Here is a 12,352-nt window from a genome sequence, read left to right as displayed (position 1 = left end):
AACTGGGAAGGTACATGAAGTCAAGTGGCTGTTAATGGGTGGACCCAGGGCTTCAACGAGCTCTTATGATTCCAAGAAAATCTTCATTGTGTTCCCCTCACTCATGCATTTTAAGCCTCAAAGCACTGGACGTAGACAAAATACTTTTCAATTTTGCTTCTTTGTGACAGTTTATAAAGTTTTGGAAAGATTCTCTCCTCTCCCTCTCCCATTTGTTACTAACTGTGTTTTCAGATACCAGGCCAGAACTCTTTTGTGGCCACGTGGCCATCTCAAGAGGATCATGAGCCAAGCTAGAGCATATCCCTCAATGGATCATCTTCCTCTATTGTGACCACCGCAGCTCCACTGTATGAACCCCAGGAGCGGATATTAGAAACACGGCCAAGAAATGACTCATTTTCATATATTGCCTACTATGAAAATTTTAGAATTCACACAAATAAAAATGCATTGTTGTGAAAAGCCATTGCCAGTGCTTCACACAGATTATTCATCATGTGCCATACATGTGCTTATTGAGCTAAAATGCTTGTTTGGGCATTTCTGTCCCCAGCTGACAGGTAGGTATCTTCGTTCCCACCAAGTACTGGAGATAGGGGTAGGTATAAGTAGAACATGGAGAGACCAGTTCTTACCTGTTCTACACGTTGAGTTGAAATATTACCTTGAATATAAACTTGCCATTTACCTTCTACCAGTCATATAACAGATCAAATACATTTATAAATACATAAATAAGTAAATAAGCACTATATAATGATTCTGAATTTAAGGATTTGATGATGTAAGTAACAAATGAATTTATTTGGGCTTGACAAGTACATGGGGTCTTGTTGTTGGTTGTTTTTTCACTCGTTGGCTCTTTTGGATGGCCCACCACCCAGCTCCCAAATAAATCACACACAGAGACTTAGTATTACTTATAAATGCCCAGCCTTTGCTTGGCTTGTTTCTTGCCAGCTTTCCTTAACTTAAATTATCCTATCTACCTTTTGCCTCTTGGATTTTACCTTTCTCCTACTTCTGTATATCTTACTTTCACTCTTACTCTGTGGCTTGCTGTGAAGCTGGGTGGCTGGCTCCTGGAGTCCTCCTCTCCTTGTTCTCTTATCTTTTTCCTCCCAGATTTCTCCTTCTATTTATTCTTTCTGTTTGCCAGCTCCACCTGTCTTTTCTTCTGCCTTGCTATTGGCCATTCAGCTCTTTATTAGACCATCATTTGTTTTAGACAGGCAAAGTAAAACAACTCTACAGGGTTAAACAAATGCAACATAAAAGAATGCAACACATCTTTGCATCATTAAACAAATGTTTCACAGCATAAACAAATGTAACACATCTTTAATATTCTACAATAGGGTCTCTGTCAATTAAAGGTGAAATATTTAGTGCTTTGCTTAATGAAAACAGGTAGATTGCCCATTGTACGCAAATGCCTTAACAGGTATTAGGGATACAGGTCATTGACTACATAATTTTCATCACTGTCCTACACAAAACACCCTTTGATGACTTGTGCATACATATTATTTTCTTTATTATGTTCCCTCTTTTACATAATTAATAATTCTAATTAGTTTACTCTTATTTTTAAACTTTATGTTTTTCAAATCTGGATTTTTTATTTTGAAAAATGTCCGAACTGCATATTATCCTATATTTTACATCTGTTTGTCTGTTGACATTCTGCTTGCATGTCTGATATATGAATATCTAATCCATTGCTGCATGGTGTTCTAGAAAGCCTAAGAATGATGTTCTTCACACTCACTTCACACACAGACACCTAGATTGCAACCAGCTCCTCACTATGTGAAATTTCTCTGAAACTTTTATTTTTCCTTCATTTCATATAACTAAACACATCTCACCAGTTTCATCTGTAAGTTTTATCCAAGTCACTGAACAGAAATCACCATTTTGATGTTTCGGATTGATCATTGTTTGCTTTATAGTTTCTGCTCTTCATGTTTCATCTAAGAAGCCATCTTGCACTTATCTGTAAATTCATTAGCCCTATATTTTTTTCTGTTCTCATCATGGGTCTAAAGTCCACATACTTGTGTTGTTTAGGTAGGAACCCAGTTTTGCTTGCTCTCATACATGTGAAACATTTCATCACTGACATCTTATAAGCATTCCACAATTCCTTTCCAGTGCTTTATGATTGCTCTGAAATCTGGTAGTTTCTAAAAATTAGTCCACATTAGTGATCAAATGTTTGGTCATCTCTAGAATTTAGATTTGGAAATCTGAGCCTTCTGGAAATTGATGTCATTCTAAAGAGCTAGATAGAGTGGGACTGATGTCGTTCTCTTCCCTCTGATAATTCAGTAAAAGCATCGGCATGGAAGTCATCACAACTGTCACCAGATCCCAAACCTGACCAATGAATCCTACACACACAAGCCATGGCAAATAATTACGCACTTCTTATAACTACCTACTCTAAGGTATTTTGTCATAGCCACACAGATAGGTTAAGGAAGTTCACTTGTCTGCTGTAGTACATATGGTAGATTTTTTTCCCCCCTAAAAAAAGTAGCCTGATCTTGTCTTACTGGCTATTGTGGTTAATGTTGGTTCTTAACTTGACAGACTCTAGAATCAGTGAAGAGAAAAGCTTCTAGGTATACCTGTGAGAAAACATGTACATTGCTCTAACAGAGGTGGGAAGACCCACCCTGACTGTGGATGGCACTGTGGTGAGCTGTGGACCCAGACTTTATAAGAAGAGAGGTAGCTGAACAGGAGCCATCTTTGACTTCCTAACTGTGGACACAGTGTTGCCAGTTTCCTCCAGGCTCTGCTGCCACTACTTCCCACTGTGATTGACAGCAGCCTCAGGCCTGAGCCAAAAAGAACTTCCTTATATTTTTGGTTGTCAGACTAGCCTTTAACAGCTGAGCCATCTCTCCAGCCCTAAAATGTGTAGCCCAGGATGGCCTCAAACAACCCTCCTTTCTCTAGAAGCCACACCCCCTAAAAGGGTGGAGGCTCAGGAAGCCCTTTCCTCCTCCATGCTGGAATGGTGACTGATCCGATCTTGTGCAGGCTAGTGGGGGCAACCACAGCTGCTGTGAATTCATTACAGCAGCGGTCCTGTCATGTCCAGAAGACACAACTTCCGTCTGGTCTTCCTGAACCTGGGGTCCGTCTCTTTCTACCTTCCTTCCACGGTGTTCCCCAAGCTTTGTGGGTATGTGATGGTGAGGTTTTTAGTTTCATTTTTAAAAATTTTTGTCAGATTGACATAAGCTAAGGTCTTCTGGGAAGGAGGAATTTCATTTGAGAACATTCCTCCTTCAGTTTGGCCTGTAGTTAGGCAATACTATGGGGGATTTTCTTGATTAATGATTGATGTGGGAAGGTCCAGCCTACTGTGGGTAATGCCATCCCTGGGTAGGTGGTCTTGGGTTCTCTAAAAAACCTGAGTGAGCCTCAGGGAGCAAGTTTTGTGGGATATCATACTGTGATACTCGAGATTGTTAAAAAGTTAACCTTGAATGGAGCGGGGGGGGGGGGGACTGCCTTAAGTTGCTCTCCTCAGATATTTTGTCAGAGTAAGAAGAGAAATAATACTATATCAAACTTACATAAAGAAAAAAAAACCTCAGTGGATTGTAACTCTATATTAAATTGAATTTATTGTTAACTTAATAAACTATTCCAACCAAAGAACATGAAATGTCAATCAGAGCAACAAAAGGCATTACATTTTCTTCATAAAGACCATTTCACCTTTTCTTAAATTATATGTATGTATTATTGATTCTATGGATACTATGGAGTAGGATTATACTTTTATGTTATCTTATTAGTTATTGCTAATATGTTAGATAATTGGTTATTGCACATATATTATTCTTGAGTTCTTCACTCCAAGCTTTGATTATTGCACACCTCTGTGCTATGACATGCAATCAGGAAGCTAACTAATGTAGTGGCCATTGTATTTTATCCGTAGTCTACCCCAGCTGAGGATTCTCATTGAGAATTAGACTCATAGTTATTTGTTATGACATCTTTTAAGTACCATTCCTTCCAGAGTGCTCACATGGTGGGGCTCCTTTATCATTCCTAAGATGGAAACAAATGTCCTTGAGCCTCCAGCACTAGAGAAAGTCAGAGCTCAAGAGGAGATTTCTCTTAAAGATCTTCAATGCACTCACAATATCTGCCTCTTAAGATTGAGTTTATTTAGTATTTTTTGATGGGTAAAGTCTATTACTTAGGACATCAGATGCCGGGAAGTAATTTTATTGGAAAAAAAATGTGCTCACAAATTCCTATTACATACAGGGCAGCCTGACCTGAAGCTAAATGAGCTCAGAAAATGGTGCTTCTCGAAGTTTTTTTTCTGTGATTTCCTGCTTCCTTTTACCTTGCTCCTCTGCACAGATTCTTCTTTCGGTTGTCAAGCCACTAGGTCCACCTGGTGCCCTCTGTTCCTTCCCATGAAAACAGACCTGATCCCTGTTACATTACCTCTCTACACTAGTGTGTCTTTCTCCTGCCTCCTCCTTAATTAATCTTTGGGGGCTTGTTGGACATTGATACAATTTTTAGGCTTGAGAGTTGAGATTACTATTATTGTGTCTAAAACATTTGTGACTGTTTCTTGATAGTGACAAGCAACAGATCACCTGTGGAAAAATTAAAGTGAATTCGGTGTCTCCACGTACCAAGTGGATTTGTGCCCTTCCAACATAATTTTTTTCCATTTGTTTCTTTAATTAGTAACCCAGGTCCTGTTAGTTGCTGTTAGCTGAGGCTAAACAGAAACTTGTTATTTATAATAAGTACCATTATCTTGTTAAAGTATCTGGAAAATATTAGATTAACACCATGATGCTGTTGAGATTTTAAAAAAAATCATTCAGGGCTAGAGAGATGGCTCAGCAGTTAAGAGCCCTAGCTGCTCTTCCAGGGGACCTGGGTTCGATTCCCAGCACACACATGGAAGCTCACACATGTTTGTAACTCTAGTTCCAAGAAATCTGGCATCCTCACACAGGCATACATACAGGCTAAACACCAATGCACACAAAATAAAAATTAATAAACCTTAAGAAAAGACAAAAAATTATTTTAAAAAATCACTCATGGAGGATGTTGCCACATTTTCTTTTCCGTGCATAAGCTGTCTAATCTGTTATATTGCATGGCTCAGCTATGTCCTATTTGAATCCCTTCTCCCTCGGGTATGCTGTGCATACTTTAATTTGTGTCAAATGTTTTGGTCAAATTTATTCCCCAAATTAAATATTTGAAAACATATTTAGAAATATCTAAAAGCCCAAATTTTAGTTTTGCAGGAAAACAATTCTAGATTTGTTTGTATCTCAGATTTTCTGCATTTTAGGAGAAAATGAGTAGGCATTATGTTAGAAGAGGAAAGTATTTTTGTATAATACTCAACTTAATAGTTTAATGTGAAAAAAAAAATCAGTTTTGAATTTGATACTTATTTATCCATTAGGGAAGCGATACTAATTTCATACTTTCAGAATAATGAGTCCTGATTTCTGTGGCCCTTTCTCTAGGAAGTGTCATCAGTGTGTGTTTATCTGGAAGTCTTTTCATTTATCTATTTATCTATTTATTATTTGTTTTTTTTAATTCATTTTACATACCAACCACAGATCCCCCTCTCATCCTCCCTCCCCCAACCCACCCTTCATCCACTTCTCCAAAAGGGTAAGCTCTCTCATTTGGGGACAGCAAAGCCTGGTATATTCCGTTGAGGCAGGACCAAACCCCTCCACCCCATCAAGGGTGAGCAAGGTGTCTGACCATAGGTAATGGAATCCAGAAAGCCAGCTCATGCACCAGGGATAGATCCTGATCCCACTGCCGGGGTATCCTCTGGAAGTCTTTAGCCAGTTTAAGTTAAGCATTGGGAAATCACCTGAAGGCTCAGAGTGGAGTAATACCAAACACAGCCATTGTGTTCCTCTGGAAGATACTGTCTAAGTTTATTCAACTTCATGCACTGTAGTGGTCCAGTAGTGTTCAGGGAAGAAGGTATTATACTCTCAAAAAGTTGACTGAGTTAAGTCAGTTTTTGTAACAGTATGTGGACGCACCATACACCAGCATAGAGGGTGCTTTCAGACTGACAGCCATGGCCTATTGTGACCAGTACAATGAACCAAGAACTCACTTTGTCAGAGATTTAGGGTATTTAATAACACCAAACACACAGAAATAAACCAAGATTAAAATGTACCAAATGCCTTCCTTTGAAATGTCCCTCACGACTAGGATTCTTGTTAGCTTACATAAGTCTTCTTTGACTATGTGGAGTGTATCTACATTGCTGCTGCTTCCACAGACTCTGTAGAAGGGACTACTCTGACCTAAGTACCTGAAAGATGATCGTCCATCAGCTCAGCGAAGGAATGTGAGAGTTAACATATGAAATTTATCATGTTTACAGAAAAGTGGTCCTCACTCATTCAAAAGATGAGAGATCACATATGAATAACAGTTTTAGAAGTTTCCATGGTTTTATCCAGTACAATATGTACATGTAATGATAAAATTGGTGGGTGAAGGGTGCCTTCTGAGCCCTATAGATTCAGCAAAAGCATTCATTAATCATTAAGAAAGCTCGACTCATTGTTATCTCTAGAAATGCATGGAGTTTTCAGTATGTACCCGCTAGACTTGCAGACTTAGCTTTCTGAGACCAGTTCTCTGTAGTGCGCATGGGGTTTGGGATTGACAGATGACCAGCGTGGTTACAGGTGTTTTATTTAAAATGGGAAAATTGCCCTGTGTACCACAATTTACATTGTCTCTGCTTACATTTTTCCTGGGATGTCTACATTCTGATCCAGGCTAATGCTTACTAAGCCTAGTTCTTATTTGGCCAACTCTCAAAGAATCACCTCTAAACACAAAGACTGTTTTGAGTCCTGCTGCAAGGTTTGCTCTATTCCAGTGCATTCTGGGGGAAGCCGCATCCACGGTGACATTTGGATTTCAGTTTCCTGGGGAAGTTTGCATCTCAATTTCATTTCCTGGTTCTGTTGGTGTATTATTTATGAAGGGAATGTTATTTCAAATCTGACTTGCGTTGAAAAGTTCCCACCCCAAATGAATCCCTTTATTGTGAAAAATATGGTCACTGTTAAATTTCCATTGAATCCCTCTGGCAGCAGTGGCTCCAATGCAGCTCCAGGGAGTTGATGGTTTAATCACTCTTTGTCTAATATCACATAACTTACAGTGACATAATTGTGTTTCCATCCGATGGCCCTGTACTGGGATATAATGGCTTTCAGCAGGAACGTTGAGGGCAATGCCTATACAATCATGCATCTGAATGAGGAGTGGGAATTCTATTGATTTCAGGTTAAAAAAAAATCAGCTTTGTATTTTTGGAAATATTTATGAGTTTGTGCTCCTTCCTATGTAATTTTAGGTTACATATGAAATATATCTAATACCATTTAACTCAAACAAATAGGTGTCAGTGACTGAATATGGCCATATTTAGAAATTCAGTAATCATTTTTCAAACATATATTATATACAAGAAATCCTAGGAGTTAGAGTGATGATCCAAACCTGGTCCTTTCTTCTGAAGGTTATAAAATAAATAAATAAATAAATCATATGCTTGGAAAATACTGAAACAAGGGACCCCGCTGTGACTTTGCCTCCGCTTAGAGCCCCAATTTAAACCTGTGTCTTTAGGATGAATTAAAAGGGCTTGTGATGAACCATGTGAGGAATCGTGTTTGAGTGACCTAGAGGGAATCTATGCAAGGCATCTCAGAATACTAGGTAAGTTTGGAGGCAAGTGGAGCTGGGCAGAGCAGCTGAAAATCTGTGTCAGAGGCTTTTCCTCTGAATAACTTGTGGGATTTTAAATGTTCAGCAAGCGACGACCTTACTTGTTAAGAGTCTGGTATATGTTCAAATGACTGTATATTTTTCTAGGATGTGTTCTCAATACAAAGAAGCCTTTCTGGTTTGAGAATACTTGTTGGAGAACGAGTATTCTTATATCATATAAGAAAAGTGAAATAATTTCCTTGACACATAAACACAGTAGAGTTAAATAATGTAGACTGAATATTACATATAATAAATTTTTTTAAAAAGTATTATTTTGTTTTGTGAAAAGAAGGTCAGAAATATCTACTCCTTTACAAACACATTCTATGTTTACTACCAAGACAGAAGATAGGAGCTGTGGGCAAGAGCAGAAGCTGGAGTTTTGAGGAGGGATATGTGTTATATGTTTGTAAGTCACATATGTATGCATAGGTGGAAAAGTGTGACAGGGACAGGAGAACAGGAAGGTGGTTTCCACGTGAATCACAGAGAATTTGGGGTATGATAGTGATGTCTGGCACACAGAACATTTTCAGCTTTTGGGGAGCCCCAAAGGAGTGCTGAAAAATTGATATGGCCTGTGCTATGTCACAACAAAGATGACAACCTGTGAGTTCAAATTTGAACCACCTGAGACTTCTCCTATAGAATGACAGAAGACCATGAGGAGACATGAAGTATTCTAGTTAGGAGAGGTAGATATGATTGTTACTCCTAATAATGTGGCCATCCCCCCCCTCTCTAAATATATTCATAGTTATATTCACATTTATATTCACCAGCAGATAAAGGCTATACAGATCTGTTCATACAGCTGGGAGTTGGAATCTAAGCTTCAGACTCAGAAGATGAAGAGATTTTTGAGAAACTGGGAAATATTTAAAACTCAGTTGACATTGCACATACATGAAAAGCCACATGGAGAGAATATTAGAAAAGCCAGGCTTAAAAAGAATGTTGAAAATTCCAAATGTCATGGAAAGAAGTTGAGCCTTGCTCTAATGGTAACTGGCAGTTGTGGAAGGTGTTTGAACTAGACTGTGACAAGAGGGGACAGGGTCACTCTGCAGAGCTCTTGGTGTATATGTATACACTGAAGATATATAAACACATAGCAGAAGAGATTGAGTGTTTTAGTCATGACTGTGAGTTACACCAAGAAACACCACACCTTCTCATAGATTGGCATGCTGGGAAGAAGAAATTTCAAATGACATTACGATTGCATTGCTGAAAAGAACAGAGCTTTGGAAGTTGAGCAAATTTCTCTCCCAGCTCCAAACAGCTTTGGCATCTTGTGGCTTTCTCAGAATGCTTCTCAGGCTTCCATTTTGTGAAGTGCTTGGTTTGTGTCAGAAGGACCAACTGATGGGTGAGAACTGGAGTGAAGTGGTCTCCTCTGCCATAGTAATGGCACAGTGTCACTGGAAGAAAATGATGTGTGGTGGCAGAGTTCTGCTTCCCCATCTGAATTTGACCGTTTGTGTCCCAGGAGTCACTGAAAAAGTCATTTAATTTTTCTTAGCTTCAGACTGTCACTTGTAAAATTGAGATAAAATGATAATTAACTGTGGTGGTATTGTGTTCCCCAAAATATTGTGTACCCTAATAAACTTATCTGGGGTCAGAGAACAGAAAAGCCACTAGATACTTAGGATAGGCAGTGGTAGCACACGCCTTTAATCCTAGCATTCTAGACGCAGAAATCCATGTGTTCAAGGATATAGCCAAGCATGGTGACTCATGCCTTTAATCCCAGAAAGCAAGTCTTTAATCCTAGGGAGTGATGGTAAAAAGCAGAAAGGTATATAAGGCGTGAGGACCAGAAACTAGAAGCATTTTGGCTGGTACGAGAAGCATTTTGGCTGGTTAAGCATTTGGCTGATTAAGCTTTTAGGTTTTGAGCAGCACAGTTCAGCTGAGAGCCATTCGGATATGAGGACACAGAGGCTTCCAGTCTGAGGAAACAAGATCATCTGAGAAGTTGGCCAGGTGAGGTTAGCTGTGGCTTGTTCTGTCTCTCTGATCTTCCAGTGTTCACCCTGCTGTGGGATGTTCTGTATGTCAAATGTGTTGCTGATTGGTCAATAAATAAAACACTGATTGGCCATTGGCTAGGCAGGAAGTATAGGTGGGACAAGGAGGAGAATAAAGCTGGGAAGTGGAAGGCTGAGTCAGAGAGACACTGCCAGCTGCCACGATGACAAACAGCATGTGAAGATGCTGGTAAGCCATGAGTGATGTGGCAAGGTATAGATTAATGGAAATGGATTAATTTAAGCTGTAAGAACAGTTAGCAAGAAGCCTGCCACGGCCATACAGTTTGTAACCAATATAAGTCTCTGTGTTTACTTGGTTGGGTCTGACAGCTGTGGGACTGGCAGGTGAGAGAGATTTGTCCTGACTGTGGGCCAGGCAAAAAAACTCTAGCTACATCACCCCAATAACTGGCCTCAGGTTTGATTTTATTAATAAGAACTTTTAAGATTCCTGCTACAGCCGGGCGGTGGTGGCGCACGCCTTTAATCCCAGCACTCGGGAGGCAGAGGCAGGTGGATCTCTGTGAGTTCGAGGCCAGCCTGGGCTACCAAGTGAGTTCCAGGAAAAGGCGCAAAGCTACACAGAGAAACCCTGTCTCAAAAAAACAAACAAACAAAAAGATTCCTGCTACAATTAACTATATGTTTACTTTGACTAAATAAGACATAGAATATACATTACGTATTTCCTTGCCAATAATCTATTGACAAATTGCTTTGTTATTCTTTCTAATCTGATTATGATAATTGTTGTTTTGAGTAGTATTATTTTTTATGGAAATATTAATAAAGTTTCTATTTCATTATACCTTTTAGGTTTTGCAGATTTGCCTTTGTTCTTAATTATGTAGGTCTGTGTTGGGGTATGTACATGTGAGTATAGTTGCCTGTTAAGACCAAATAATGCATAGGATCACTTGAAGCTAGAGTTACAGGTGGTTGTAAGTCCCCTTATGTGGGTCCTGAGCACTAAACTTTGGTCCCCTGATGAAGCAGTATACATGCCAAGCTCTGAGCCACCTTTCCATCCCCAATATCAATATTTATATCTGGTATTTTATTTCTGACTACCCTCAGAACATATTTGAGGAAATCCATTCAGATTTGAATTGAATCTTTACGTTGAATACTCATTTTTTTAAAAAAAAATACATAAGGAATCATTTCATTAAAATAAGAAAACAATGTAAGGTTTATCCTCTGTCTCAAAGCCAAGCACCCTAGACAGAAAAAACCCATCTTGCATTTTAGTCCATCCTTCACCCGTACATATGTCTCTGACTATTAATAAACACGCCATTTTATAATTCCTTGAGGGTCCACTAGTGTCTTTGCAAATACATTTCCCTCCTCCTCAAAACTTTAAAAAAATCTAAAATGAAAATCTCTTATATACAATATGAAAAATTCCAACTTGGAAAGTTTCCTATTTTATATTCCTTTGGTTGTGCCTTCAGGAGCCACTGTTGAAACTGTCCTTCCTAGCCATCTTCCCTTCTACAGGTCTTTATCAGCAACAGAGCTGCGCTGGACCCTTGCTGAGCCTGAACCAAGTGTCTACTACTTCTGAACTTAACAGGGTCTTATTTTTGTTGTTCGCTTCCAATGAAGTTAATTCTAGTTAAAAGAAGTTATTCTCTGAGCTTTCTGACAACCAAGTGGGAAAAAGGAATGAGATTTTATAATTTAATTGTGCACCAAATAATACATCATAACATCATTTAGAAGGATTACCATATTTGTTTCTTTTTCCAAAATAAATTTATTTCATGGATGATTATATAAAGTTTTTACATAATAGTTGGACAATGTCTGAAAGCAAAGTTCTTTTACTAGTGCATTAAAACAATTCAATACATCTAAAATTCTTTGTAAGGATGAATTTACTTTTTTATTACACATCCTTAGTGCCAGTTTTAACTTGGGGAAGATGAATGACATTATTCAGTAGTGTTGTTTTCTGATTTTATTTCTTAATATAGGTAAGAGCTTGGAGAAACTGTAGGAGTAGATTGCTTGTTTTTTTTAAATCATACCATGTTCAAGCAAAGTTTTTTGATAAGACCTGGTTATTTGCAGTCCACTTTTGGAGTCCCTCTCTGTCAAGTGCCCAAGGCACATATGTCTGCATTGCTGATTAAAAAGCAGAGAGGCTTCTTATAGACCAGATGTGCACATGGCAGACTTTAAAGCTCTCCAGGAATGTTAGGACCCTGTTTTACGTTCTTACTCAGCTTTGTAGGAAACCATATAATATTTAGAGATCATAATGGTAGGATGTTGAGGTATGGGTATGTGTCTGTATGTTAGCAGAGTTGGGGGTTATAGGAATAAATGGAAAAGAAGGAAGTTACTGGGCTTTTGAGTGGGTGTAGAGCAATCATAAGACTTCTAAGAATCCTATGCCTCAAAATATAAAAATGGAAAATATGTTCTGAAATATTGCTTTTATGGTGTAA

The sequence above is a fragment of the Peromyscus eremicus genome, chromosome 18 (genome assembly GCF_949786415.1).
Source record: "Peromyscus eremicus chromosome 18, PerEre_H2_v1, whole genome shotgun sequence".
Taxonomy (NCBI): domain Eukaryota; kingdom Metazoa; phylum Chordata; class Mammalia; order Rodentia; family Cricetidae; genus Peromyscus; species Peromyscus eremicus.
Note: the sequence above shows the minus strand (reverse complement) of the source record.